This window comes from Meriones unguiculatus, chromosome 19 (assembly GCF_030254825.1).
Source record: "Meriones unguiculatus strain TT.TT164.6M chromosome 19, Bangor_MerUng_6.1, whole genome shotgun sequence".
NCBI lineage: Eukaryota > Metazoa > Chordata > Mammalia > Rodentia > Muridae > Meriones > Meriones unguiculatus.
The window spans coordinates 23,574,640-23,602,232 of record NC_083366.1 but is presented as its reverse complement, the minus strand read 5'-3'; the positions used below and the strand labels follow the sequence as shown (position 1 = coordinate 23,602,232).

Below are 27,593 nucleotides of genomic sequence, written 5' to 3'. Positions count from 1 at the left end.
TCTCCCTCCTAATCCCTCCCTCATCTCCTTTCTGCAAGAATTGCCTGTGAAGTGACTAACCACTTATTTTCCTTGTATGATCATAATGGATCAAAACATTCAATTAATATACTAACATTCACAAATGCTAAAGAAATTGTCTCATTTTTTTTGAACATGACATTTTTTTCTGTCTTTTTAAAGTTTTTATTTTTTCATTTATCTCCCCTGAGCCTTGGAGTAATTCCAGGATGAATTGCTGTCACCTGCCAGCAGTGACACCTGAATACCACCTGAGAGAGAGCTGGGAGAGAGAGAGAGAGAGAGAGAGAGAGAGAGAGAGAGAGAGAGGGAAACACAGAGAAGGACACCAAGTCTACATGCTGATCCAGATGTTGATTTAATGGACATCAGGTTAACACTTAAGCAGGCAAAAAAGTACAAGCAATTTCTCACGTAAGAGCTTTACTTGGTCAAAAAAGGAGAGCTCACTCAAGTTTACACAGAGCCTGATGTCTGGTCACTATGGTTTCACAGAGTTTCTCAGGGTCAGAGCAGTCCACTGTAGGACCACCAAGGTCAGTTTATGAGAAACTGGACTTTGGGAAATAGCCAAAGCCAAGAGCCTGAATTTCACTGCTCAGATGCCATTAACTCCAAATTTGTCATTAACTCCAAAAAGGCTGCCACAATTCCTCCCTTTCAAATTAAAACAAAGGGACCGTGCCTGTCTTAGGTGGGGGTGATTCCTGATAAAATCTTACCTGTCATGGGAGAATCCTGCTTATAGGTGGATTTCCGTGTCTTAAGTTGATAAATATCCGATCACCGAGAACCAATCATTGACTAACACACAGGAAAGGAGAGGTTAAAGCTCATGTTTGAGCTGGGCTTGTCCCTACCTGGGGCAAGGGAGTCACAACATGCTACTGTTTCAATGGCATTAAATCTAGCTTGGCACTGTTGAGCTAAGTGGACACCTCTGGCAATGATAAAGATGAATAGTACCAGACCAGCCAAACAAAGGTGTGCTAACATGTACAGGGAGAACAAGAGGGGGATTGGATACTAAGGCCTAAAAGTGTAATTTAGCCTTCACTGGATGAATCAGCTGCAGCAGGATCAGTAATATCGTCACTTGGAGAATGATCTTGTTCCTTGAAGTAATCCACTTGTTGCACCAGTCTCTCTGGCAGCCATCAAGCAGCATCTTTAACCTGCAAAAAAACACAAACATATCCTCATCCCCAAATTAAAATGAGGTCGGGTCCATGACATGTATTATTCAAGGGGTCCCTCCATTTAACCATGGAGGTTTTAGGGTGCCAAAAATGTTTAGCTGCAGATTTGCCATGTTTGTCCAAAGTTAAAGAATTTAAATTGAGCTCCGAATGAACAAGGAGGACATAATTCCCCCTTTTATGTCTTTTGTAAATATATCTTAATGGTGGCATGGGCATGTTTAACCATTCCTTGGCCCATAGGATTATAAGGAATACCTGTTACCAGAATGGGCTCTAACATGAATAATAGCAAAAGGATTATGACAAGCCTGAATAAGTCCTTGAATCTGAGCAAACATTTTACTAGCCCAAATGGTAGAAAGAATCTGGCTTGCTGTTTTAGCTTAGGAATAGTTTGAGCAATATAAGCACTGTTAGTAAACAAAAGGCTCAGAAAAATGGTGTAAAACTGCATGGATAGCCATCAATTTTGCAAGTTGAGCAGATAACCCTGGAACTTGAAAAATAACTTTTTGTCTATTAACAGTATAACCAGCTTTTTCCTTGGCATTACCATCAGAAAAAATAGAACAAGTATTTTAAAGGTTTATTTTTAAATATGATAGGAAAACAACACTATGTAAAGTAAAAAATTGAATAATATTATTGGAAGGGTAATGATTATCTAGTTGTAGTCAAAGAAAGTAACCATTTATCTGAATTGGCGTAAAGCCAATTAGTCTGAGCTTTACTATATGGAATAATTATCTTAGAAGTTCAATTCCAAAGTAAGCCCTTGCCTGGGTGCATCCCAACACAATGACTTGGGAAATAGCCTCATAATAAGGCAAAATAACTTTAATGGGACTAGCTGACAAGTGGATCCACAATAGAGGATTAGATTGCCATAACAATCCAGTAGGAGTTGACTGTGTTTGAAATACACGTAATAGGAGAGGACTATCTGGATCCCAATGAGTTACAAATTGATTTTTTAAAGCCTTTATTATTATTAATAATGTATCTTGAGCCTCTGGAGTCAATTTGTTTTGGGAGGAGGTAGGAGATAAATCCCCTTTAAGAACATTAAACAATCGCATAAGTTGTCCAGTGGTTAATTTTAGATGTGGCCTAAGCCAATTTATATCTCCCAATAATTTTTAAAAATCATTAAGAGTCTTTAATTTTTTTTAATTTGTACTTTTTGATGTTTAATAGCCAGAGGAAATAAATTAAAACCTAAATAACTATAAAGATCTCTAGTTTGTACCTTTTTTTTTTTGGAGTAATTTAATCCTGCTTGGAGAAAGCCTTAAATAGATCTGTATAGCAAGCCATAACATCTTGAGCTACGGGAGAGGCTAATAAAATATCATCCATATAATGAATGATATAAATAGAAGGCCATTTTTTTGTGCTGGACTAATGGCATTAACTATAAATTGTTGACATAAAGTAGGACTATTTGCCATGTCCTGTGGCAGCATCTTCCAATGGTAATGTTTTATAGGTTCCTTAAAATTAATAGAAGGGAGACTAAAAGCAAATCTATGGCAATCCTCAGGATACAAAGGAATGGAAAAAAACCCAATATTTTAAATTTAAAACAATCTTGTAAGTATTTTGAGGAATCCCACTAGGTGATGGGAGTCCTGATTGCAATGTTTTTATAATTACTATTGTCTCATTTTTAAAAATCTTGTAATAATCTAAATTTGTTAGATTTTTTTAAATTATAAATATGGGCGTATTCCATAGTGAGTTAGAGGGAACTATATGCCCTATAATGGTTAACAATGATCTGAATATAATCCTGTATAATCCTGGGCCAATATGGAGCTGCAGGCCTTTTTTTTCTTCTTTAAAAGAGCATAAGCAAACATTTTGCATTGAAGAATCTCCAGCCTTTTTAAATGAAGACCAACATATTTTATAGTTTTTTTCCTGATATGATACATTGTAATAACTGCAGTTTTTTGTTTGTTTGTTTGTTTTTAATTGGCTCAAACAGCATGGCTTGATTTTACTTTGCAAAATTAATAAAATAAATACCAAGGTCTTTTGACCTCCATCAAAGGGTTGAGAAACTGTTTTAAGTTCTTTGTTAGACTGCCCAATGGTTATTATTTTAAAGTACCTGATAAATTTTAAGATGTTTTATAGAATTTAACTCCGATGGTGCAAGATCAAACTCCGAGGTGCTGATGCAAATCAAAACGACCCTGAGATATCACCTTACACCCATCAGAATGGCCAAGATGAAAAACTCAAGCGATAACACATGCTGGAGAGGTTGTGGAGAAAGGGGAACCCTGCTCCACTGCTGGTGGGAATGTAAACTGGTACAACCACTCTGGAAAGCTATCTGGCGCTTTCTAAGACAAATAGGAATAGTGTTTCCTCCAGACCCAGCTATACCACTGCTAGGTATATACCCAAAGTTTGTTCAAGTACACAAAAAGGACACTTGCTCAACCATGTTTATAGCAGCTCTATTTGTAATAGCCAGAACCTGGAAACAACCCAGATGTCCATCAACGGTGGAATGGGTACAGAAATTGTGGTATTTTTATACAATGGAATACTACTCAGCAATCAAAAAGGAGGAAATCATGAAATTTGCAGGCAAATGGTGGGATCTAGAAAAGATCATTCTGAGTGAAATATCCCAGAAGGAGAAAGACAAACATGGGATATACTCACTTATATAGACCTATAAGATATGATAAACATAATGAAATCTATACACCTAAAAAAGATAATCAATTGAGCGGACATGGGGTAAGATGATCAATCCTCGTTTAGAAAGACAGATGGGATGTGCATTGAACGTATGACAGGAGTCTACTGAGCGCATCTGAAAGACTCTAACTAGCAGTGTTTTCAAAGCAAAGACTCATGACCAAACCTTTGGCAGAGTACAGGGAATCATAAGAAAGAAGGGGAGTTAGTCTGATGGGGAAAGGATAGGAGCTCCACAAGGACCAAATATATCTGGGCACAGGGTCTTTTCTGAGACTGACATTCAACCAAGGACCATGTATGGATATAACCTAGAACCTCCACTCAGATGTAGCCTGTGGTAGCTCAGTAACCAATTGGTTTCCCAAAGTGAGGGGAACAGGGACTATTTCTAACAGGAACTCGATGACTGGCTCTTTGGTCTCCCCACCCCCGAAGGGAGGAGCAGTCCTGTTAGGCCACAGAGGAGGGCTTTGCAGCCAGTCCTGAAGATACCTGATAAAACAGGATCAGATGAATGGGGAGGAGGTCCCCCCATCAGTGGACCTGGAAAGGGGCACGGTGGAGATGAGGGAGGGAGGGAGGGAGGGACTGGGAGGGAATGAGGGATCGGGACACGGCTGGGATACAGAGTTAATAAAATGTAACTGATAAAAAAAAATAAAATAAAAAAAAACATAAAAAAAATAAAAAATAAAAAAAGAAAAAAAAATAAAGAAATAAACTGTCTCATGCCCAAAATATTAGTATCATTAGTCCAAGTCTACAGATAAACATACATACACAGATAAACATACACACATACATAAAAACATAGAAATCCGACATTGCCACCTTGGAGTAACCAGAATACCCAAATACCAGGACTTGACCGGCCCCTACTGGACATAAGTCCCACAGATTCCAGAAGGAGTGGACCCCCTCATGGGCCCCCTCCCCGGGAACTGGAGCATCCTCCAGATTCCCTCGACCAAACTAGAAACCCTCCACGCTTCCCCAGACCTCGTGAGCAAACCGAAACCAGAAACCAAAACACACAGCCGGCAGACAAAAACAAAACAACAACAACAAAAAAAAAAACAAAGATGAAGACAAGAAACAACCACAGTACCTGCTTTTTAAACATTTAAGTATTTTTTAAAACCTGTTTTTGCAATATTAAAACAAAGCATCCTCTTTAGGAGTGAAATCATAAAGCATGTTAATAATTTTAAAAGTCAAAACCAAACTTCAAAATTTACCAGTGCAAACAATCTATTTTTTTAAAACCAACACCAATTTAAAATGAGACTTGTTTTGTCAGTCTAAAAGGAAACAAAATTTATGTTAACTAAGAGGTTTTATAATAATTTTTAACCCATATCATATAGCAAAGATGACAGAATTATATCATATGGTTGCCTTTTAAACATATGTGTTTACAGACCTTATAAACATATATGCATATATATATATATATATTCTAAACAACAGTTTGAATATAACTTTAAACTATATTTAATTACTTTTGATCTATAACCTAGATCTATATTAACCGTTTAAGATGACCATATATTTAAACAGACAAATAAAACTCTCTTTACTGGATTCAGCTGTGATTTTAACATGATAGTCGAGAGCGGCCCAGTATCAGCACAAAGTATAATATAACCAGTTAAGTTTGCTTTAGTTCAATAGGGCCTAATAGCTGTTTTACAGGCTGAATTAACATTCTCAAATGCCAATTGTTGCACAAAAGGAAGTCCAATCTGAGTGAATACTCCTTTTGTGTTACATTAAAATTATTATTATTTATTACTATTATTATAAATATTTAATAATTGAACCTGTTCTCTTTTTAACTGGATTTTTCTCTCAGAGAACAGTTATATCTTCCTGCAGTGATCCGGTGCCACCCGCAACCATGGGGGTAGAGGGGAAGGCACAGGAGGCCAGTCTGAATTATGAGACTTGGCAGCTTTTTTTTTGACTCAGTTTCATCTTCAATATCTAGCTCCTAAATTATTTTCTGCTCTCAAATTACACCAATCTGTTTGAGCTCCTTTACAAACATTTGAAATAACCTTAGAAGTACCTTTTTTTCCCTGTTTGGCTATGTTAATATTTCCAAGCAACTCTTTAGTTTTACAAAGTAAAGGGATTAGGGAGTTTTATTCTAATTCTCTGTCTTAAAAACCTATTTAAGGAATCTGATAGATCCCATCTTACTAGTTCCCTGCCCCTAATGGCCACCCGACTTTACCTTAGTCAGCTGCTTTGCACTCGCTCCTGTGATCCATATAACTTGCCTCAGCTGGTCCTCAGTCTCAGGTTCCTGGGTTTCGGCACCATCTGTTACCCACCAGCAGTGATACCTGAATACCACCTGAGAAAAGGCTGGGAGAGAGAGAGAGGGTGACACAGAGAAGGACACCAAGTCTACATGCTGATCCAGGTGTCAATTTAATGGACGTCAGGTTAACACTTAAGTAGGCAAAACAGTACAAGCAGTTTCTCACGTAGGAGCTTTACTTTGTCAAAACATAGGAGAGCTCACTCAAAGTTACACAGAGCCTGCAGTCTGGTTACTATGGTTGCACAGAGTTTCTCAGGGTCAGAGCAGTCCACTGTAGGACCACCAAGCTCAGTTTATGAGAAACTGGACTTTGGAAAATAGCCAAAGCAAAGAGGCCGAATTCCACTGCTCAGATGTCATTAACTTCAAATTTGCCATTAACTCCAAAAAAGGCTGCCACAAATTGCTACTGAGTAGAAGTGACAAAGTCCAGTTATTGTCATCTGAGAGTTCTTCCACAGCACTGTCCACCTGCCACCCGAAGGGCTTTCACCGGAAGTCCTCACATATGATTCATCAGAAAACAGAAATCTCAGGTGACCAGAAAACTACAAAGACAAAATGTAATTAATGATGCATTTAATTAAACTGTTTCTAGAAAGAGTGATTTTTATGAAGATGATATTATTGGGAAGTATATATTCTTAGTTTCTGGTAAGGCATTGAGTCTATCCTTCTTACTTTTATGTTCTCTAATTGCAATAAACCCATAAATAAATTATTCATTCTATTTTCCCTGAAACTCAGGACAGAATGCTGAATCAAATAATCAAGCATGTATCTCTCAGATTGCATCTATCTATTGAAAAAGAGAAAGACTGGGGAATTTGGTTGGGTGGACCCTGATGCTTGAGGTTGTAGTCCCCCCCAGTCTAGATAGCCATTCTGAGCTTGGTGCTAAGGTACAGGACTCCCTCTCCCTGGCAGGGCCTCCTACTCTCTGCCTGACTTCATCTGCAGGGTGTCTTTAGACTCAGATGCTCTTAACCACATTTGATATATGGCCTTTAACACAGCTCCCTGCTAGTTCTCCCTTCCCTGCACCTACAGGATAATTAGGTAAAGTGCTCCCTTTCATAGGATAGGAGCATTAGTTTAATTCAAATCAAGAATCCTTGAAGTGTCTAGTCTTAGCCATGTATGCACACCTATCCTTGGAGCCCTGCACCCACTCCTCAGGGGATATATAGCCTTTGTTCTCTGGAATTAAAGTTGAACTAGCTCCCTGAAGTGGTTGCCAGATCTCTATCATGCTCAGTGGAATTCCATTCGCTGTGCCTCATCTTCTGACTCTCCTGCTTTCGTAGACTGGTGGCAAACAAATTTCCAGGGAAGAGAAGAACTGCAACATTCTATTATAGTTCCTCAATAAAATTAAAAAACTAGTCTATTTGCCTTGACATAAAGAAACTAGGTGAATAATCTGTATTAACATATAGTTTGAATAGATGAAATGACTACTAGCGATCTCACTTCAATTTTTAGTCAATTAAAAATTGATTACCTACCGGCTACACACAGCAACATGAAGGCTTTGACTCAGAAATAGAAACAAAATACTGAACAAGATAAAATACCCTCCCTGTCTTTTGGTAGAACTCTACTTTTAATTGACCAAGAAGTCAGCATTTGTTTTACAAACATTGAATGCATTCGAAAATTGGTGACATTTTCTTTATATTTTCTCAAATCTAACAGGTTGCCATTCAATCTCTTGATAATCCTATGGATGATTATCATCTGTTGCTCTCTGTTGTATACTAACTGTATAAGCTAACATTCGTTTTTAACAGCCTTTGGGTGGCTTTTTTATTTTATAAAAATATTTGTTTGTTTGCTTATTTATTACTTACTTATTTATTTATTATGTATATAATGTTCTGTCTGCATGTAAACCTGCATACCAAAGAGGGCATTAGCTTTCATTATAGATGGTTATGAGCCACCATATGGTTGTTGGGAATTGAACTCAGGACTTCTGGAAGAGCAGCTTCTGTGCCATCACTCCAGTCCTCAGCTTTCTTTATTTTTATCTTTTGTCTTTGCCTGAGAATTTTCTTTATTTAATGTTTTTAACCTCTTCTCTTAAGGGTCTGTGCCTTAAGAGATAGATTTCCTATCAGTCTCTTGTTTTATGTTTTCTTTCCAACTTCTATTTCTTTATATTGTTCTAGTTGTTCTTTGTGTTGTTCCAGTATTTTTTCTAATCCCTTTGCCTTTAGAAGACATAAGGTTTAATCTAATTATTAAAATTAAAATGGGGATTATGGATTTAGCCATAACCATAATTCTAATTGTTTTTATATTTCTCTCTTAGAACTGAAGAAGTCATCAGACAATCTCGAAGAAGTCTGTGTCGTCTCTCCAATCTTATTAGCCTTATTTCCTCAAAATTAATGATTTCAATGTATTTATATCCAATCATAGTGTTTCATATGCAGGCCTTTAATCTTCTTAGTAAAGAAAAACATAAATTTTACCTTTTGTGAAGCTTTTTGTAAATGACTCAGAATGAAAGCTTTCGCATGGTGGGCAGGAGAGTGGAGTAGCTAGCACAGCCACTGGAGTGAGCTTAGACCAGATCAGTCTGCCCTAGAAAACTATGTGGGTTTAGACAGTCTTTTAATACCTGAGTACCAACGTTAAGGGTATGGATAATGTGCCCCATGTAGGATGCCAAATGTAAACTGGCAGCTTATATCTCCTGATGAAGAAAAAGAAAAAAAAGAAAATAAGTCCCAGGTTGACTTTTAAACCATGTAAATAAAGACACCAAGACCTATTAAATTTTTCAAAGCTTAGGTCTTAGCTGGGCAGACTCTCAAGTATCTTAGCTAAGTTAACCTATCCACCTTGCTTCACCTAGCCACATGGCCAGCTCACCTCCCAGGTCCCTGAACATGTCTTCCTTTCTCACTGTCTCCTGGCAAAGGGGCTCTTCTTTTTCCCCTTCTCAGAGATGTTTTTTTTTTTTTTTGCGTTTGTTTGTTTATTTTTTTTAACTCTCTATGAGGAAGTCCCACCTTCCACTTCATGTCCTTCTGGCCAGCTAGTTGGCCAATCAGATTTTTATTCATAGCTGCTCCATCCATATAAGGTATCCCTCTACAGGTGCTGTTCCACTGGAGAGGTACATTCTTCTTTTTTTCTTGGGTTGTTAGTTGTGTACAGTTCTTTTTCTAGAGAGGGCTTCTATGAGATTTTCCCCCTTCCATGTTATCAAGTCTATTTGTTTTGCAGTAGTGGAATCTATAGAGTCTTGTTTGTGCAGCCCGTTCTAATAGAGGCCATCAGGAGACAGACATCCTGGAATTTTGGCTGTTAGAGGTTTTCCCCTCCTCAAAGAATTCTCTGAGCCTAACATGCAGAAGATATTCTGAAGATGTATCTATTGGGGCTGGGCTCCTGCAATCAATCAGTCTTTACATTGAGGCCAGGTGTGGGGGTCTATCATATGCTATAGAAAGAAGCTTCTTTAATGGCTGCCTGTACAAATATGAATTCCAAGTGGATCAAAGATATTGATATTTGTAAGGCAATTTAGATACGAAGTTTTGATGAGTGTCTTTATGATTCTGATTTACTCTCTTCTCCTGTATCTATTTTATTACAAGTTAATAAACTCTTTTCTTAAACACTAGTGCATAACATAGTTCGCATTTTTTCTCGCATGAAATTTTCTATTGGGAAACATTCCAGTCTTACTCAATAAGACTGAGATGCATCACTGTGGTACTAGTCAACAATGAGTCAATGTGTTGAAGGAGGTTATTTATTACTGTGTACATGCTGCTGTGGTTCTAGGGCAGTAGTGAGAAGGTGAATGTGTCTTTTGCACATTTTCTGTGAATGACTAAATATCCAGGAGATTAACACACCAGTGTTTTCAGTCAACACTGACCTATCTGTCTCCTAAGATCTTATTTCCCACTGTCAAAATCCTACGTCAAAAATCAGTCAAATATGCAGTTCTGCACTAACAAAACAAATTAAAGGACACATTTCTGCAGAGAAGTTAGGGTACTAAGGACTGCTGTTTTGGACTTCAGTATATCAAGTCCAATAAATTCTTTTAAACAAGTTATTTTGATTATATTTTCAAAGCTGTAAGTGAAATTTTGATGTATAACTCTTAAAAACAACCATAGTGTATTCTGTATATGGTTGTCTGGTGAGGCTTGTTTCTGTGTGATATGATGAAGGAGAGTGTCAGAATTAGAAAAAGCAAACTATATCTCAAAACTAGAACAAGAGTATTGAAAATTTACGAAGGGAGCTTGGTGTCTTGGTTGGTGTTCAACTGGCCTAGTATGCAAGATGCTCAGGGTTCATTCCTCAGCACTGTGTGAGAAGCCCAGAGTGGCACAAGTTTGTAAACCCTGTACTGAGAGGTAGAAGGAGGGGCCATGAGACAAAGGTTGCCTCAGCTACATCGTGAGTTTAACATACATCTGGTCTATGGGAAACAATGCCACTTTAAAAAAAAAGCCCACGGAAGAAAAACAAAGAAAATCCATATGTTCTCTGTTAAATAGGTTCCAATTTGGAGATGGGGGGGGGGTAGTAAAAGAACCTTCAAAACTGAATCTGACTGAAAATGTGCACTGCTCTCTTCAGGAATAATCTCTAGCCCTCAGAAACCTTAATCCAGTTGAGGGTTTAGTTGAGACAGTGTTCCTCCAGACAGTCTGGTCAACAGTTAAGAGACACCCCATTTTCCTCTATTCTATGACTCAGAAAGCAGGGTCATCTGCTGTGTTGAAAGAAGATAAGTCACTAAAAGCTGAGCTAAGCTGGAGGCTTGAAATCATGAAATATAGTGCATTGCCAAGGCACTTTAGTTTGGCGACAGAATGATCAGACAGGCAGTTGGGAAGACTCAGACCTCCATAGCTGGCAAGCTAAAAGATCCAGGTACCAAGAAGCTCATCACAGGCTGGAAAGAGTATAAGCTGATAGTTTCAGCCTCGGTGGCTGGAGACTTATCTCAGCAAGTGAGAATAACACAGAGATTGATAGTTTGGTACCTGAGGTGAACATTGACTCAAATTGTTTAGCTACGTACTATTGTTCACATTTATAATAACCTAAACTTTGAAGCTAGTGTTGAACATAAAATCCACAGTACATCACTTCAGGAGAATGATTAAAACTCAGCAAGTGTTAAATTATGAAACTATATCCTTTGTTTTGCTAGTTTCCATGCTGTGGTTGCTTCTCACACTTCTAACACAAGTTGAAAACATCATGCAGCTGAAATATTATCTATCCCAAGGCTTTTAATCTGAGGATTTTCAGCAGTGTGATATAAGAGCTCAGGACAAAGATGATTAGCTAAGTGTAATCTTCAGCAGTCCCTGATACACAGATAATGGGAACTGCAACAGTGATGACATCTCTGACAGACACTGGACACTCACTGAATACAGTCATAGCAACAGTGTAAATCCAAGGACAGACAGGATTTTATTAATTAAACTGCTCATCACCACGTACATAAATGGCAATTTCCAGTATCTGAGGACCTCTGCTCCAGCCTCCATTGTTTTCTTACTTTCTGCTCACATTTTTTTTAACCATGCATTTAGCAAGGTATTTTTTCATTATTGGGTATTAAAATTATGCTTCTTCTTTTTATTGTTTTATAATCATGTAGCTTTGATTTCTGATGAACATGCTTTTCTTTTAGGAATAATATGACTTTTCATTAGTTTTGTTTTTGCTTTTCAGCCCGTATGTTTCTACCTTTACCAAATATTTTCACTTTTTGTTATTGCTTGTTGTTAACTTTTAATTCTGCCTTTTATATTTATTTCATCTTGTTTTGAACTTGTTGCAGTAATTTACTATTTACTTATTTTTTTATATCCCAATTTTCTGCACTTCTTCCCTTTGATAATATTCTTCACCTTTCCTGCTTTCTCTGGTTTACTTTTAACATTGCCTGTCCTCTTTCCCCTGTTTCATTTTCTTCACCTGATCATTTAATATCTCTTCATTTATCCTAAATAAATTTTAATTATAGAGCATATTGTGCAACAATCTTGCAATCCCATTTTAGGAGTCACTGCTGATGAAGTAATGGGCCATGGGTAACTTTAAATGTGCTTCTGCAACTCATTTGGCTTGATGTGGTTGCTGATACAACACTTTGTTTTCTCCCACTGGGAATGGCAACAAAACATACACAAAATAAAAACAAATCTTGCACCACACAAATGCAAGAAGCAAGAAAAACAAGACATCATGATTCTTACCAAAACAACTTTGCACATAAAACAGGAACATCAGGGCATCGAGACCCTTCTAAGAATAACAACTCCTTAACTACTGAACGTGCAGATACTGTAATTGGTAAAATGCCAGAGAAAGACTGAAACTGTTCTGGTAATAAGGATCACTTTGTGAAGGAGGAGACAAAGAACAGGTGAATTCACTCTGAAGCATGGAGCACAAAGGTAGCAATATGGAGAAAAACAGTCTCCAGATGGATGGAATGATGACTGTGGATTAGACTCATTAGATATTGATCTGAGTTACCAATAATACATCAGTGCCATGTGAAGGGAAGAAATAAAAGCAGTTCTGCTTGGAGTCATTTAACCAACACTGAGTTCAGCTTTGAGTTCTCTACTCCATGCTCCCTTTGTCGTTTACCTGCTGCTGTTGTGAGTCTGAATGGAGCCTGTCTGAAGCTGAGTCTGTCCCTGTTTTTCATCTATTCTGGCTATGTGTGCCTGCGGTGACACTGTGTATATATCTGGAGTGGATATCTGTGTATGTCATCTTCTATCTCTTCTGTCCCTATCAGAGGGATACACTCTTTTTATGGAACAGCACAGAAAACATTTCATGGGTAAGGGATTTGATACATTACAAAATATTTAACATAGTTTCACATGTGATTGGGTAAATGTCTCCAACTGATTCCACCTGCCTCAGATAACAAACATCAGTATTTATCAACAAATATCTATAAATATTAATATTCCTTTCAAATATTTATGGTTTTTCACCTTCCAGAATTCCTATTTTCAGCAAATGATATACCTACATTATCTAGTTCAGATGCATGGATGATTACATAGGTAAAGGTATATTATGTGGCAAAAGTTGATTACATGGGAAAAATCAAGTCAGGTAAAGTTGATTATTATATTAATCTCTTTTTTAAGAATGTAAATAAACTAAATAAACATGCTAAGTACATAGTTAGTTGGCAGTCTCAAGTCTTTAAGTGATACCAAGTTGTGTTATTAACTTTGACTGTGTGGTCCCACAAATGTTCTACTTTCTTAGATGGTAGGAAATACTTTGCTAAGATTGCATTGTCACAAATCAATATGTATGAACAGGTCAGAAAAAGTGGAAGAAAAGAAATCAGCAATGTACTGGAGAAAAGGACAACCATGTCAGAGGTAATATTAAGATCTTGATTGGACAGGAGCTCTACAAGAAGAGCAACAGAACCAAAAATCTGAGCACAGGGATCTTTCCTGATACTCATACTCCAACCAAGTACCATGCATGGAGACAATCTAGAACCCCTGCGCAGATGTAGCCCATGGCAGTTCATTGTCCAAGTAGGTTCCATAGCAATGGGAACATGACTGCTTCTGACATGAACTGATTGGCCTGCTCTTTGATCATCTCCCCCTAAAGGGGGAGCAGCCTTACCAAGCCACAGAGGAAGACAATGCAGCCACTCCCAATGAGACCTAATAGACTAGGATCAGAAGGAAGAAAAAGAAACCCTCCCCTACCAGTGGACTTGGGGAGGGGAATGTGTGGAGAAGGGATTGGGAGGGGAGAAGGGAGGGAATTTGAGGGGGGATACAAACTAAATAAAGTATAATTAAAAATAAAAAAGAATAAAAGAATTAGAAAGAAAAAGATTAAAAAATATTCACCATTAATTGCATAAAAATCTATTTTCAATAAAAGGAAAGACAAGAATTCTTTCTTAGAAATAAGTTAACCAAATATCATTTCATCATTACTTGAAGAAATCAGCTTAACTCCTCCCTCATGACTTGGACTACTTTTTAGCCAGGAAAGCAGAGAAGCTGCCATTACTTAAATTCACTGTGAGGGTGAACATCAACCAGGGCAGGCTTCCCTTGAAGAGTGATAGACCATGGACTCCAAATGTCAACGTGTGGAACTAAATGATGGTCACTTCATTCCTGTGTTGGGCTTTGGTACTGCTGTACCACTAGAGGTAAAACCAGTGATGTGGGGTTGAGGGTTCAAAAGAAACACAACTAGGATGCGTGTGAGTCTATCTGACTTGTAAAGTAACTCACTTCCTGGGATAATTTACACTTTTAGAAAGCCAATTAGTAAAGATATTTCTACAATAAAGTTTCTTGGATGAGCCATTGAATTCTGGTGCTTTGCTTTGAGTTTGACTCAGAATTTCATTTTAATTATAGAGTATAAACTAAGTATATGTTCCATGTATGATATTTGTATTTGTTAATGTTTCATAAGATTATCTCTCTGCAGACAATCTAGCCTTGTTCTTTTAAGTACCCTCAGAATTTCCAGTGCTGTTATTGCTGACTTTGGTTGCAAAATTAACTCTGTTAACTCTAAATAAACATGGAAGAATTACCTAGCAGAAATGAGGAACTTGGGGCATTTAGACATAATTTACCTATGTTCAAACATGTTGGATTTAATGCTCATTGGTACAAACAATTCTTTGCAATGAAAGTGTGGACAACAGTTCACCTACCTGGGAATGAAAGCAGTTTTCTGGTAATATGCTTAGCTGAACTAAAAATGTGTGTCTAGGGATTAGTTCCCAAAACTTTGTGTTCACTTTTTGTTCTGTGAAATTAATATCTTAATTTTATTTCTTTGTTCTCTTCATCCTTTTCTTCTTCTTTTTTTCTCTCCTTTTTTCTCTTCTTCTGCCCTTACTTCACTTCTTTTCCCCTCCCCTCATACCCTAGGGTGTTCATGCATGAATAACCTTGTGGAAGAAAAATAGCAACAAATCTATGTTCCTTTCCAACATATGGGTTTCAGGCACTGAAAAACAGTCATCAGGTTTGTTGATAAGCACTTAACCTGTTGACTCTCTCAATGGACTCAAGATGTTATTTAAAATGGCAACGTGCCCAAAATAATGAAGAACAAAGACAAGAAATCTTCAGCTTGTGGGTGGAAATATAATGAAAGGCAAAATAAGATTGGGAGTACCTAAAGAATCCAAAGGAACTGAGGATAATGTCCAGAGTAGATAGCAGAACAGGGTATCATGTGTGTAGCGATTTTATTGGTAAAATTAAGAACTGAGATTTCATAATATGTGGATGACAACTGCACTGCCTAGGGCTCCCATAAACATACTTTGATTTGGAGACAGGATTTTGAGACATGCTAAGTCAAGTGTTTTATGTAACAAGCTAAGAATAATGATCTTTGAACAGTTCATTTAAACGTCAGAATACACTTTGTGAATTCATTGTTTGGGAAATTTGGTGTGTTCTACCATCTTTTCCTGTGAGAAAGCTCTTAGAAGATAAATGGTAAAAGGATATGTAAGAATTAACTCTGTAGGAAGGAACAAAGGATAGAATATGAATTACTAAACAGCTAGGGCTAGCTTGCTGCCAGAGATGGGGAATCTCAAGTTTTGGCCATTCCCTGATCATGGGGACAGAGTCCAGTCACTCAGTGACCAGAGAACATGGGAACACAAGATTGTGCCTTTTTTATTATTATTATTAGTTCCATTTTTATTAGTTACATTATTATTAGTTACAGTAGTTATTATCCCAACTGTATCCCACTCCCTCATTTCTTCCCGATCCCTACCTCCCTCATCTTTCCCTGCCCCTTTCCAAGTCCACTGATAGGGGAGGACCTCCTCCCATTTCTTCTGACCCTGTTTTATCAGGTATCTTTAGGACTGGCTGCAAAGTCCTCCTCTGTGGCCTAGCAGGGCTGCTCCTCCCTTGGGGTAGGGAGGTGAGCCATTGAGTTCATACCGGAAATAGTCCCTGTTCCACTTACTAGTGAACCACTTGCTTACAGAGCTACCATGGGCTACATCGGAGCAGAGGTTCTAGATCAGCAGAGGTTCTAGATCATATCTATAGATGGTCCTTGGTTTGATAAACAGTTTCATATAAGACCCATATGCCCAGATAAAGTTGGTCCTTGTGGAACTCCTATCCTCTCTATATGATAATAACTCCTCCTTTCATATGATTCCCTGCACTCTGCCAAAGGTTTAGTTATGAGTCTTAGTATCTGCTTTGATACACTGCTAGGTAGAGTCTTTCAGAGGCCCTCTGTGGTAGGCTCCTGTCCTGTTACTTATTTTGTACCTTCAATGCCCAACCCACTTGTCTTTCTAAGTGCAGATTGATCATCTTACCCTGCGTCTTCTTTCTTGTTTATATTCTTTAGGTGTATAGATTTCATTATGTTTATCATATCTTATAGGTCTATATGAATGAGTATATACCAAATGTTCTGGAATACCTCACTCAGAATGATCTTTTCTAGATCCCACCATTTGCCTGCAAATTTCATGATTTCCTAGTTTTTGATTGTAAGAGTAGTATTCCATTGTGTAAAAATACCACAATTTCTGTATCCATTTCTTGTTGATAGAATTCTGATTTGTTTCCAGGTTCTGGCTATTACAAATAAAGCTGCTAAAAACATAGTTGAGCACATGTCCTTGTTGTGTACTTGAGCAAATTTGGATATATGCCTAGGGGTGGTATAGCTGGGTCTTGAGAAAGCACTATTGCTAATTGTCTGAGAAAGTGCCAGATTGATTTCCAAAGTGGTTGTAGCAGTTTACATTCCAACAGCAATGGAGGAGGGTTCCCCCTTTCCCACAACCTCTCCAGCATGTGTTGTCATTTGATTTTTTTATTTTAGCCATTTTGATGGGTGTAAAGTAAAATCTCAGGGTCGTTTTGATTTGCATCTTTCTGATGGCTAAGGATGTTGAGCATCTCTTTGTTTCTCTGTCATTCTATATTCCTCTACAGAGAATTATCTATTTAGCTCCATACTCCATTTTTTAATTGGATTACTTGATTTATTGCTTTTTAACTTCTTACTTATTTATGTATTCTGGATATCAGCCCTTTGTCAGATATAGGGTTGGTGAAGATCCTTACCCAGTCTGTAGTCTGTCATTTTGTTCTGGCAACAGTGTCTTTTGCTATACAGAAGCTTTTAAGTTTCATGAGGCCCCATTTATTGATATTTGCTCTTAGATCCTTTGCTGTTGGTATTCTGTTCAAGAAGTTTTCTCCTGTGCCAATGAGTTCTAGGCTCTTCCCCACTTTTTCTTCTAAGTGATTTGGAGTATCTGGTATTATGCTATGGTCTTTGATCCACTTGAACTTTAGTGTTGTGCAGAGTGATAAATATGGATCTATTTTCATTTTTCAACACACAGACATCCAGTTCAACCAGCACCATTTGTTGAAGATGCTGTCATTTTTCCATTGAATGGTTTTGGCTTCCTTGTAAAAAATCAAGTATTCATAGGTGTGTGGGTTCATTTTCTGGGTGTTCTATTTTGTTCCATTGATCCTCCTTTCTGTTTCTACGCCAATACCATGCAACTTTTATTACTATTGCTCTGTAGTACAGCTTGAGGTAGGGGATGGAGAAACCTCCAGAGGATCTGTTGTTGTACAGGATCCTTTTGGAGATTCTGGGTTTTTTGTTTCTCCATATGAAGTTTAGAATCTTTCTTTCAAGGTCTCTAAAGAATTGAGTTGGTATTTTGATGGGAATTGTGTTGAATATTTAGATTGCTTTTGGCAGAATGAACATTTTCACTATGTTAATACTACCATTCCATGAGCATGGGGGATCTTTCCATCTTCTGATATCTTCTTCAATTTCTTTCTTCTTTCAAACAGGTCTTTCACTTGCTGGGGTAGAGTCACCCCAAGGTACTTTATTGTTATTAGTGGCTATTGTGAAGTGTGTTGTTTCCCTGATTTGTTTCTTGGCCCTTTTGTCTTGAGTATACAGGAGGGCTTCTGAATTTTTTTTGAGTTGATTTTGTATCCAGCCACTTTGCTGAAGGTGTTTATCAGCTGAAGGAGTTCTCTGGTTTTGGGGTCACCCATTTTACTATCATTTCATCTGCAAAGAGTGAAACTTTGACTTCTTCCTTTCCGATTTGTATCCCCTTGATCTCCTTTTGTTGTCTTATTGCTTTAGCTAAGACTTCAAGTACTATTTTGAAGAGATATGAAGACAGTGGGCAGCCTTGCCTTGTCCCTGATTTCAGTGGGATTGATTTTAGTTTTTTTTCCATTGAGTTTGATTTTGGCTACAGGCTTGCTGTATATTGCCTTTACTATGTTTAGGTATGTCCCTTGTATCTCTGATCTCTCCAAGTCTTTAAACATGAATGGGTGCTGGACTTTGTCAAATGCTTTTTCAGCATCTAAGGAAATGATAATGTGGTTTTTCTCCTTTAGTTTATTTATATGGAGGATGACATTGATGGATTTCTGTATGTTGAACCACCCTTGCTGCCTGGGATGAAGCCTACTTGGTCTTAGTGAATATCTTTGATGTGTTCTTGGATTTGGTTTGCAAGTATTTTATTGGGTATTTTTGCTTCAATGTTCATAAGAGAGATAGGTCTGAATTTCTCTTTTTTGGGGGTGTCTTGGTGTGGTTTAAGTATCAAGGTGACTGTGGCTTCATAGAATGAGTTTGGTAATGTTCCTTCTGTTTCTATTACATGGAATACTTTGGAGAGAATTGGAGATTGGAGTTAGCACTTCTTTGAAGGTTTGATAGAATTTGGCATTGAATTCATCTGGCCCAGGGCTTCTTTTTTTTTTTTTTTTTGGAGGGAGACTGTTGATGACTGCTTCTATTTCCTTGGGGGATATAGGACTATTCAGTCTTTCTACCTGATCTTGACTTAATTTTGGTAGATGGAATCTATCAAGAAAATTGTCCATTTGTTTTAGACTTTCAAATTTTGTGGCATATAAGCTTTTGTAATACGACGTAATGATTGTTTGGATTTCCTTGGTGTCTGTAGTTATGTCCCCCTTTTCATTTCTGATTTTGCTGATTTGGATAGTTTCTCTCTCCCATTTAGTTAGTTTGGCTAAAGGTTTGTCTATCTTGTTGATTTTCTCAAAGAATCAGCTCTTGGTTTCATTGAGTCTTTGAATAGTTTTATTTGTTTCTAATTGATTGATTTCAGCCCTGAGTTTGAGAATTTCCAGCCATCTTCTCCTCTTGGGTGTATTTGCTTCTTTTTTTCTAGGGCTTTCAGTTGGGCCATTAGTTGCTTATATGAGATGTCACCATTTTTTTTCTTGAATTCACTTAGTGCTATGAATATTCCTCTGAGCTGTGCAATCATTGTGTCCCATAAATGATGGTATGTAGGACCTTTATTTTCATTTAATTCTAAGAAGTCTTTAATTTCCTTTTTATTTCTCCCTCAACCCAGCTGTTGTTGATTAGCAAGTTGTTCTGTTTCTATGTACTTGTAGGCTCTTTTCCAATTCCATTGTTGTTGAGTTCCAGCTTTAGTCCATGGTGGTCAGACAGAATACAGGGGATTATTTCAGTCTTCTTGTATCTGTTGAGGCTTGCTTTGTGACCAACTATATGATTTATATTGGAGAAGGTTCCATGAGGTGCTGAAAAGAAGATATACTCTTTTGAGTTTGGGTGGAAAGTTCTATAGACTTCTATTAGTTCCATTTGATTCAGGTCTTCTGTAAGTGCCTTTATTTCCCTATTTAGCTTCTGTCTACATAATTTGTTCCTTGGTGAAAGTGGGGTGTTGGGTGTTGAAGACTCCTACTATTAAGGTTTTGAGATTGATGTGTGATATAAGCTTTCATAATGTTTCAGTTATGAATGTAGGCACTCTTGTATTTGGGGCATAGATGTTCAGAATTGTGATGTCCTGATGGTGGATTTTTCCTTTGATGAGAATGTAGTGTTCCTCGTCATTGCTTTTGATTAATTTTGGTTGAACGTCTATTTTATTTGCTATTAGGATAGCTACTCCAACTTTTTTTCTGGGTCCATTTGCTTGAAGACCTTTTTTCCAGCCCTTTACTCTGAGGGAGTTTTATTTTTGTTGCAGAGGTGCGTTTCTTTGATACAGCAGAATGTTGGATCCTGTTTCCGCACCCATTCTGTTAGTCTGTGTCTTTTTATTGGAGAGTTGAGTCTATTGATATTGATAGATAATAGTGACCAATGAACATTAGTTCCTTTTATTATGGAGTTGATCTTACTGTATTTCATTGCTTGTTTTCTTTTAATTTTTGTTGGGATATTATCTGTATGCTATGTTTTCTTGGGTATAGTTGTTTTCATTGGATTGGAGTTTTCCTTCTAGTTTCTTCTGTAGGGCTGGTGTGTTGTGTAGGTATTGCATAAATTTAGTTTTGTCATGTATTATTTTGTTTTCTCCATCTATATTGATTGAAAGCTTTGCAGGGTAAAGTAGTCTGGGTTGGCATCTTTGGTCTCTTAAAGTCTGTATGACATCTGCCCAGGTCCTTCTGGATTTCTGAGAAGTCTGTCCGGTGTGATTCTGATAGGTCTACTTGTATATGTTACTTGGCCTATTCCCTTGCTGCTTTTAATATCTTTTCTTTGTTCTGTAGATTTAGAGTTTTGACTATGATGTGACGTGACGTGTTTCTTTTCTGGTCTATTCTATTTGTTGTTCTGTAGGCCTCGTATGTATTTATGAACATCTCTTTCTTTATGTTGGGAAAATTTTCTTCTATGATTTTCTTATAAATATTTTGTAGACCTTGGAGCCTGGAGTCTTCTTTTTCATCGATTCCTACTATTCTTAGATTTCATCTTTTCATGGCTTCCTTGATTTCTTGGATATTTTGTGCTTGGGACTTTTATGATTATACTTTTTCTTTGAGAGAAGTATCAATTTCTGAGAGTGTATCTTCAGCACCAGAGATTCTCTCTTCCATCTCTTGTATTCTTTTAGCGATTCTTACCTTTGTGGTTCTTGATCTTTTCTCTAACTTCTCCAGCTCCAGGGTTTTCTAAGTTTGTGTTTTTGTAATTGATTCTAATTCTGTTCTCATGCCTTGCATCATTTCCTTCATCTGTTTGAATGTATATTCCTGTCTCTCTATGATATACTCTATTTTTTTTTTCATTCACTCTCTGTGTGCCACTAATTGTATCTCTACTTGTGCTCTATTTGTTTGGATATATTTGCCTATGTTTCTTTGAGAATTTTGTTCATTTCTTCTCTCCTTGACTCTAATTGATTGGCCAAATCTTTGATAGATTTGTTCATTTCCTCTTTAACTGTCTGAATTCATATGGCTATTACTCTGAGAGATTTGTTTTTTTTTTTTTTTTCCTGTGCTTCCAATGAATTGGAGTTTCCACCAATTTTGGGAGTTGCTGGTGAAGCCATGATTTCCTGATTTATGTAGGATGTGTTCTTTTCCAATCCTGGCCATTGGCTTATCTATAACCTTCCCTGTTTGTTTCTGTATTCTGCAGTTCAGACTGGTTCTCTCTCTCTCTCTCTCTCTCTCTCTCTCTCTCTCTCTCGCATCTTGAGAGTTCTTCAGGAAGATGAGAGATGTTCTGTGGCCTCATTCTGTGCGTTGGTGCTTTAGCTGTACCTGTGGGTGGAAAGTCCGAGGGCGCAAAAGGGAAAATGCAGGCAGGAGTGTGTGTGTGTGTGTGTGTGTGTGTGTGTGTGTGTGTGTGTGTGTGTAAGTGTGCCTCCAGGGACAGAGTGGTAGAGAATGTTGAACGCTTGAGTGTATGGGAGGGGCTCTGCCTTGCAGGCTTCTAGGGCTTTACTTTTGCATGCACTGTAGATGTAGCAGCTGCTGGTGATAGTCGAGGTGCAATTTCAGGCCATTATCCACCTTAACTCTTCAGTTCTGCCCGCAAAGCAGGGGCTTTAACATCGTAAGAGACCCTTGTTTCCCACAGTGGGTATATGGTGGGAGGGGTCCGATGCCTGGCTTCTAGTTTAGAAGGACCCTGGACGTAAGGCTCTGCAGACACTCAAGGGCTCACTCACTCTTAAGCAGGTCACATTGGCAAGGATCAGGGTATCTGGGCTCTGTGTTCTCTGGTTTGGTCTTATGCAGGAGGACTGAAGCACTCTGCCAGCTCAGTGCTGCTGCAGCCCTCAGGTTAGGGAGCCCAGCTGCAGCTGGAGACTGGGATGCCAGTACATATGCCTTCTGGGAAGTCCTGGGGGTCCTCCACTGTGCTCTGCAGGCCTGGGAGCCTTAGCGCCTGTTGTGCCTAGCTTGTATGGCAGGTCTGCTGGGCTTTGGTGGGTATATAGTGTATTATCTGTCACCAAGGGTTTGGCCAGGCCATACAGTCAATGGCTGAGAGGCCCTACAGAGTCAGTATGGCTGCTAGCAGCACTGGGACCCTGGGAGGATGGCACTGTGGATCTGGGACTCCAAGCCAGGTACAGCTGGCAGTTGTGGCTAAGAGGGTAGGGGCCCTGCCTCAGTCCCCAGGCACTGAGCTCTGAGGTGAGAAACTCGGTCAGACAGCTGTTTGGAGAAGGAGGGAGGCCTGAAAAATGGGAGTGCTGGGAGATCAAAGAATCCTATCTCTCCTTCTCCAACCAAGTCACATGTGACCTGAGACCTAAGTTCTTACCTTGTGCGATGTTCCCTCTCCTTTAGAAAGCCTCACCATCGTTTCCCTGGGTCAGTAGTCTTTCCACTCAACTCAGCCGGTTCAGCTCATCTGCAACTCAGAAACTGTGCCTGCTAGTGGCCATCTCAAGATTGTGTCTTTTAAGCTGGATATTTGTAGCTAATGATAGGAAATAGGAAAGGGAGGATCAATAGAGTCAGACTAGGGAACTTATCTATTTTCCTTGATGTAGCTGTTTTTGAAACCAGCGTCTTTTATTTATTTATTTTTTTGCAATCTCCAGTTCCCTAGGGGCCAGGGGCTACTGCTTTCTTTTGCAATCACCAAACAGCTGTCTTTCTGGGATTTTGAACTCAGTTTTATGGTCTTGGATTTTGAGGTCCATTTCCTGACACAACATTTAAATTTTTTTCAATGGAGCATATTTTCTTGAGTAAATCTTGCTTAACATCCTTATGATTACCTGTAGTTAGTCCTGGATTTTAGGTGCTAGTGGACATCTCCTATGTCATGACTAACCGGTGATTGCCAAGAATAAAAGTTTCCCAGATTACCTGACCCTTGTTACCCCATACGCAATGATCATTATAATCTTAGAGGGAATCTTTACTACAAAAGCATGGGAAACTAGATAGTAGAGAAGTCACATTTTTTGTCCAAATACCTTCTGAATCATGCATATCTATCTATAAATGCCCCTTTTTTGTTGCTCTTCAGTTTCCTGTGAGTAAGGCTAAGGAAATCACAGAAATAGCCATTGATGCTGGCTTTTGTCATTTTGATACTGCTTCTGTCTATCAAAATGAAGATCATGTGGGAGAAGCCATCCGAAGCAAGATTGTTGATGGCACTGTGAGGAGGGAAGATATATTTTTCACATCAAAGGTACTGTTTACATAATGCATCTGTTAATGTACCGTGGTGTTTGAATAGATGTTCATATACTAGATCAGTAATGGCTAGTGAGTCATACTTCCTGGCTTACCTTTTATTCAAGTGTATTTGCATATTGGATACAGTGTTGATTCACAGAGAATGACTTTCTCATCATTGCTGTCTATATATTCCCAAATTTAATGCCTCTCATTTCCACATCTCAGTTCATAGGAATGTGATATAAACTGGAGTACGGAAGACAGTAGCCTTGCTTATCTCCTGAATAACAGTGCTCAAGACTATGAAAATTTTAAATACTGTTATTAATAAAAATAAACAATCAGATAAATAATACTTTCAGTGTCAAGCAAGATATGAATCCTGTTTGTATTCTGTATATTATACAACAAAATGATGAAAGTATTTCCTCTACAGTAACATAAGTTAAAAATTACAAAAGGCAGCAAGTCACAGAAATAGGCACCCAAAAATGACATACAATTGACAAATGAGGCCTCCATATGTATATACTGAATAAAAAAATCACACATGTGCAGACCCCCCACCACTGATTCTTACCCAATGGACTCATTAAGAACATTATATGCTTACTGTCTATTTTCAATACAATGAAACATAATATTGATAAGAAATATTATTACTTGATTAAAATGTTGGTTCTTGAGTAATTTTCAAGGTTAATTTATAATACACATAAGATATTTGCATGGGTATATCAGGTTAAAGGACATTTGGAAAGAAGTGGGAATATTCCTCCTGTGCCCATCAATTTCAAATTGGTACAAGAATGTCTCTGTGTTAGTTAACATAAAGGAACAAATTATTGGAATTTATTAATTCAACCTCAATTTCATCTTTAACTATAGCTTTGATCCAATAGCCATAGCCCAGAATTGGTGAGCTCTTCCTTGGAATGGTCACTGAAGAAACTTCATTTGGACTATGTGGACCTTTATCTTATTGATTACCCAATGGCCCTGAAAGTAAGTTGTGTCAATCTCCATGAATATTTCATTTAGAATGTAGTTTGGGAATATAATGGCTTAGTTATGTGGCATCTATACATTCTACACATCTAAAATATAACTCCTGCTGAGGCTCAGGGATCATGGTAGAGGAGGAAACAGAATGATTGTGAGTTCCAGAGAAGTGGAAGTTTTGCTATAATATTACATCTTTTATAGATATCAGACAAGCTATACTCATAAAGAAGACTAGACAAGGACCAGTAGGTATGATAATGCAGAAGGGAGAAAATCTCTTTGGGCTTAAATCTAGCCTAAAACAAAGAAACAAAAAACCCTACAAGCAACTATGATTGGAGTAATTGAAATAGCTGTTCCCATGAAAGAGACCTCAAATTGGCACTTCAGCATGTGGTCATCACTAAATAATCATAAATGTCAACTAAGACACTCCATAATGACCCAGAGATGCAATATTTCAATATTTATGAATATTTATAATAGATATAAGAAAATAGAATCCTAACACCCAAGAGCATTTCATATACCTCAATATTCAAAATGAATGACAAATAGAATTATATTAAATATGATCCATCTATCGTACGGAGAATTAGTTCTCAGATTTCCCTTTCTCTAGAACCATTGCTATTGGTTGGAAAATATGTTTGTTGAAGGTTATTTTAACATTTGATTCTTTTCCAGCCAGGAGAAGATCAGTTCCCAGTAGATGAACATGGAAAATTAATATTTGACACAGTGGATTCCTGTGACACCTGGGAGGTGAGTTCTTGAATTAGAGAGCACAGGCAGAATGCAGCAAGAGAAAAAGTCATGCCACAATTCATTTGTGAGAGTAGAGTGTACCTTTTGTCATAAAAAAACTAAGGCTACTTTCAAGGGCTGTTTTGTCTAAGAACAGGGGTCATGTGCATGCCTTTAATGTAGTAGAAATGAAGAAGGAGGTGTGCAACCCCGTCAAATATTTTGTGAGTGTCTTTTCCTCCATAGGCCATGGAGAAGTGTAAGGATGCAGGACTAACCAAGTCCATTGGGGTGTCCAACTTTAACTGCAGGCAGCTGGAGATGATCCTGAAAAAGCCTGAACTCAAGTACAAGCCTGTGTGCAACCAGGTGAGAATCTTGGCCTTCTCTTTGTCCATTCCCTTGTTTCCCTTCTTGCCATTGGTTGATAGGTACTCTTCTGGTATTCATCTTAGCTTTGTGGAATGGCATGAGCCTATGCAAGTGTTTATGCATAGGACATTTATGATGTTTGAATGTGCTTTGCTCTGTGAAAATCTTAGTGGAAAATAATGACAAATCTTTTTCTTGATAGATTTTAGAGAGGTAAGGATGATCAAGGTAGAATGTAGTTGATGATCACACTCCAAAGGGGAATGTGATCTTATCCTTGATATCCTAAGAATACACAATGACTAATGTGTAAAGACTGTAAGGAACTATATCTAGAGAAGACTGGAAAAACTTGATATTACCAGGAAACAAGTATGTTATGACAGTATCAAATGATACTCATTTGGATTTCTGTAGGGTTCATATGCTTTGTTGATTATATAACAAGACTTATCTACACTAAAAGTCAAAGCAGACTAAAATTCTCATCCTGGTTAGAGGGAGAAAGTTTAATGTTTGTGGTGACATTGTTTAGGTTTGTAAAATTAAATATTTAGAAATTTCGAACAAAAGTCAGCCTCAGGAGCTGACTTTGTTTTTTAGCATATTTCAATATGTTCTTCTAGTTTGTGGTATCAATCAAATTGTGAAATGATTTCTTTCTATCCATGGCTCCATTCTTTCAGGTACTTATAACCACTTTTGGTAGGTAAGTAAAAGTCACATATAAGAAATGAAAGTATATATTATGTATTTTGCATATAAGGACTACTAGATATTCAAATATAAAATAATGTGCTGTCTGTAACTTTTAATGTAATATTATGATTACTTTAAATCACTTAAAATATTGAGTGGTATAGATCTTCTATATTTATTCATCTATGTCCAAAATTGTTGACATTTTAGAATACTGAAAATTATGTAATTATATACCCATATATTTGTGCAATATGATGCCAAACCTTTCAAAGTTAGATGTACATATCACTATCAACCACTAGTGATTTTAGAAAACTTCTAATAGGAATGAAACCTATTCTTTTCTGGTTGTATTTGCATCATGAATACTGAGAGAGTTTATAACATTCCATTCTATATATATTTCCTTGAATATGTATCTATGGTGTACTCTACATATAGTTTGTGCAAGTGAATACAAGGAGGTTGATGTTGAAAGGGTTAGGCTAACTTTGTAACCTATATGTCTTCTAAAGCCTATAGTTTTGAGTTTTAGGTCCAGGTTAAGCTAAAGCCTCTTAGTACCTTTCCAGAGAGTGAAGAAATGTGACCCTATCCGTGAGGACAGATATAAAAAAAAAAGGGCAAGCAAACAATGACCTTCACTCACCAAAAGAAGGACCAGACCCTTGTCCTTGAGATAGCGTTTCTTAGCAACGAACCTAGACTTCTTCTGATTAGCTTTTGACCTCCAGCCAAGAGCCCGCAGCCCTAATTTTCAAGGATGAGCTAACCACCCCCACCTTCAATTGCAGCTGCATCCACACTTGGCAGGACTGGCCAAGCTTGAACACCTAAGACTAACCAATTATCTTACTTTATAGCTTCCTCATCCAATCCTAAATTGCCAAAACTAGAACTTCAAATCTCCCGCAATTTTTCTTTTACAAACTTAAAGGCCTTTGT

The 27,593-nt window shown here is 37.8% G+C and overlaps 1 long non-coding RNA gene and 1 pseudogene across 2 annotated transcripts; one reads left to right on the top strand and one right to left on the bottom strand.

Annotated features, from left to right (window-relative positions):
• Positions 1 to 360: 360 nt before the first annotated feature.
• LOC132649170 (uncharacterized) lies at positions 361 to 6,577 on the bottom strand. Of its 2 annotated transcripts, XR_009587607.1 has the most exons (3): positions 6,456 to 6,549; positions 6,187 to 6,320; positions 361 to 1,196 (listed from the first exon to the last, which is right to left on the bottom strand). It is a non-coding gene; the product is annotated as an uncharacterized LOC132649170 (long non-coding RNA). The 2 variants fall into 2 exon arrangements; XR_009587606.1 differs by having other exon boundaries at positions 6,187 to 6,577.
• A 7,839-nt stretch (positions 6,578 to 14,416) lies between these two features.
• The window catches only part of LOC110543518 (aldo-keto reductase family 1 member C21-like), a 30,465-nt pseudogene continuing 17,288 nt past the window's right edge, over positions 14,417 to 27,593 (top strand).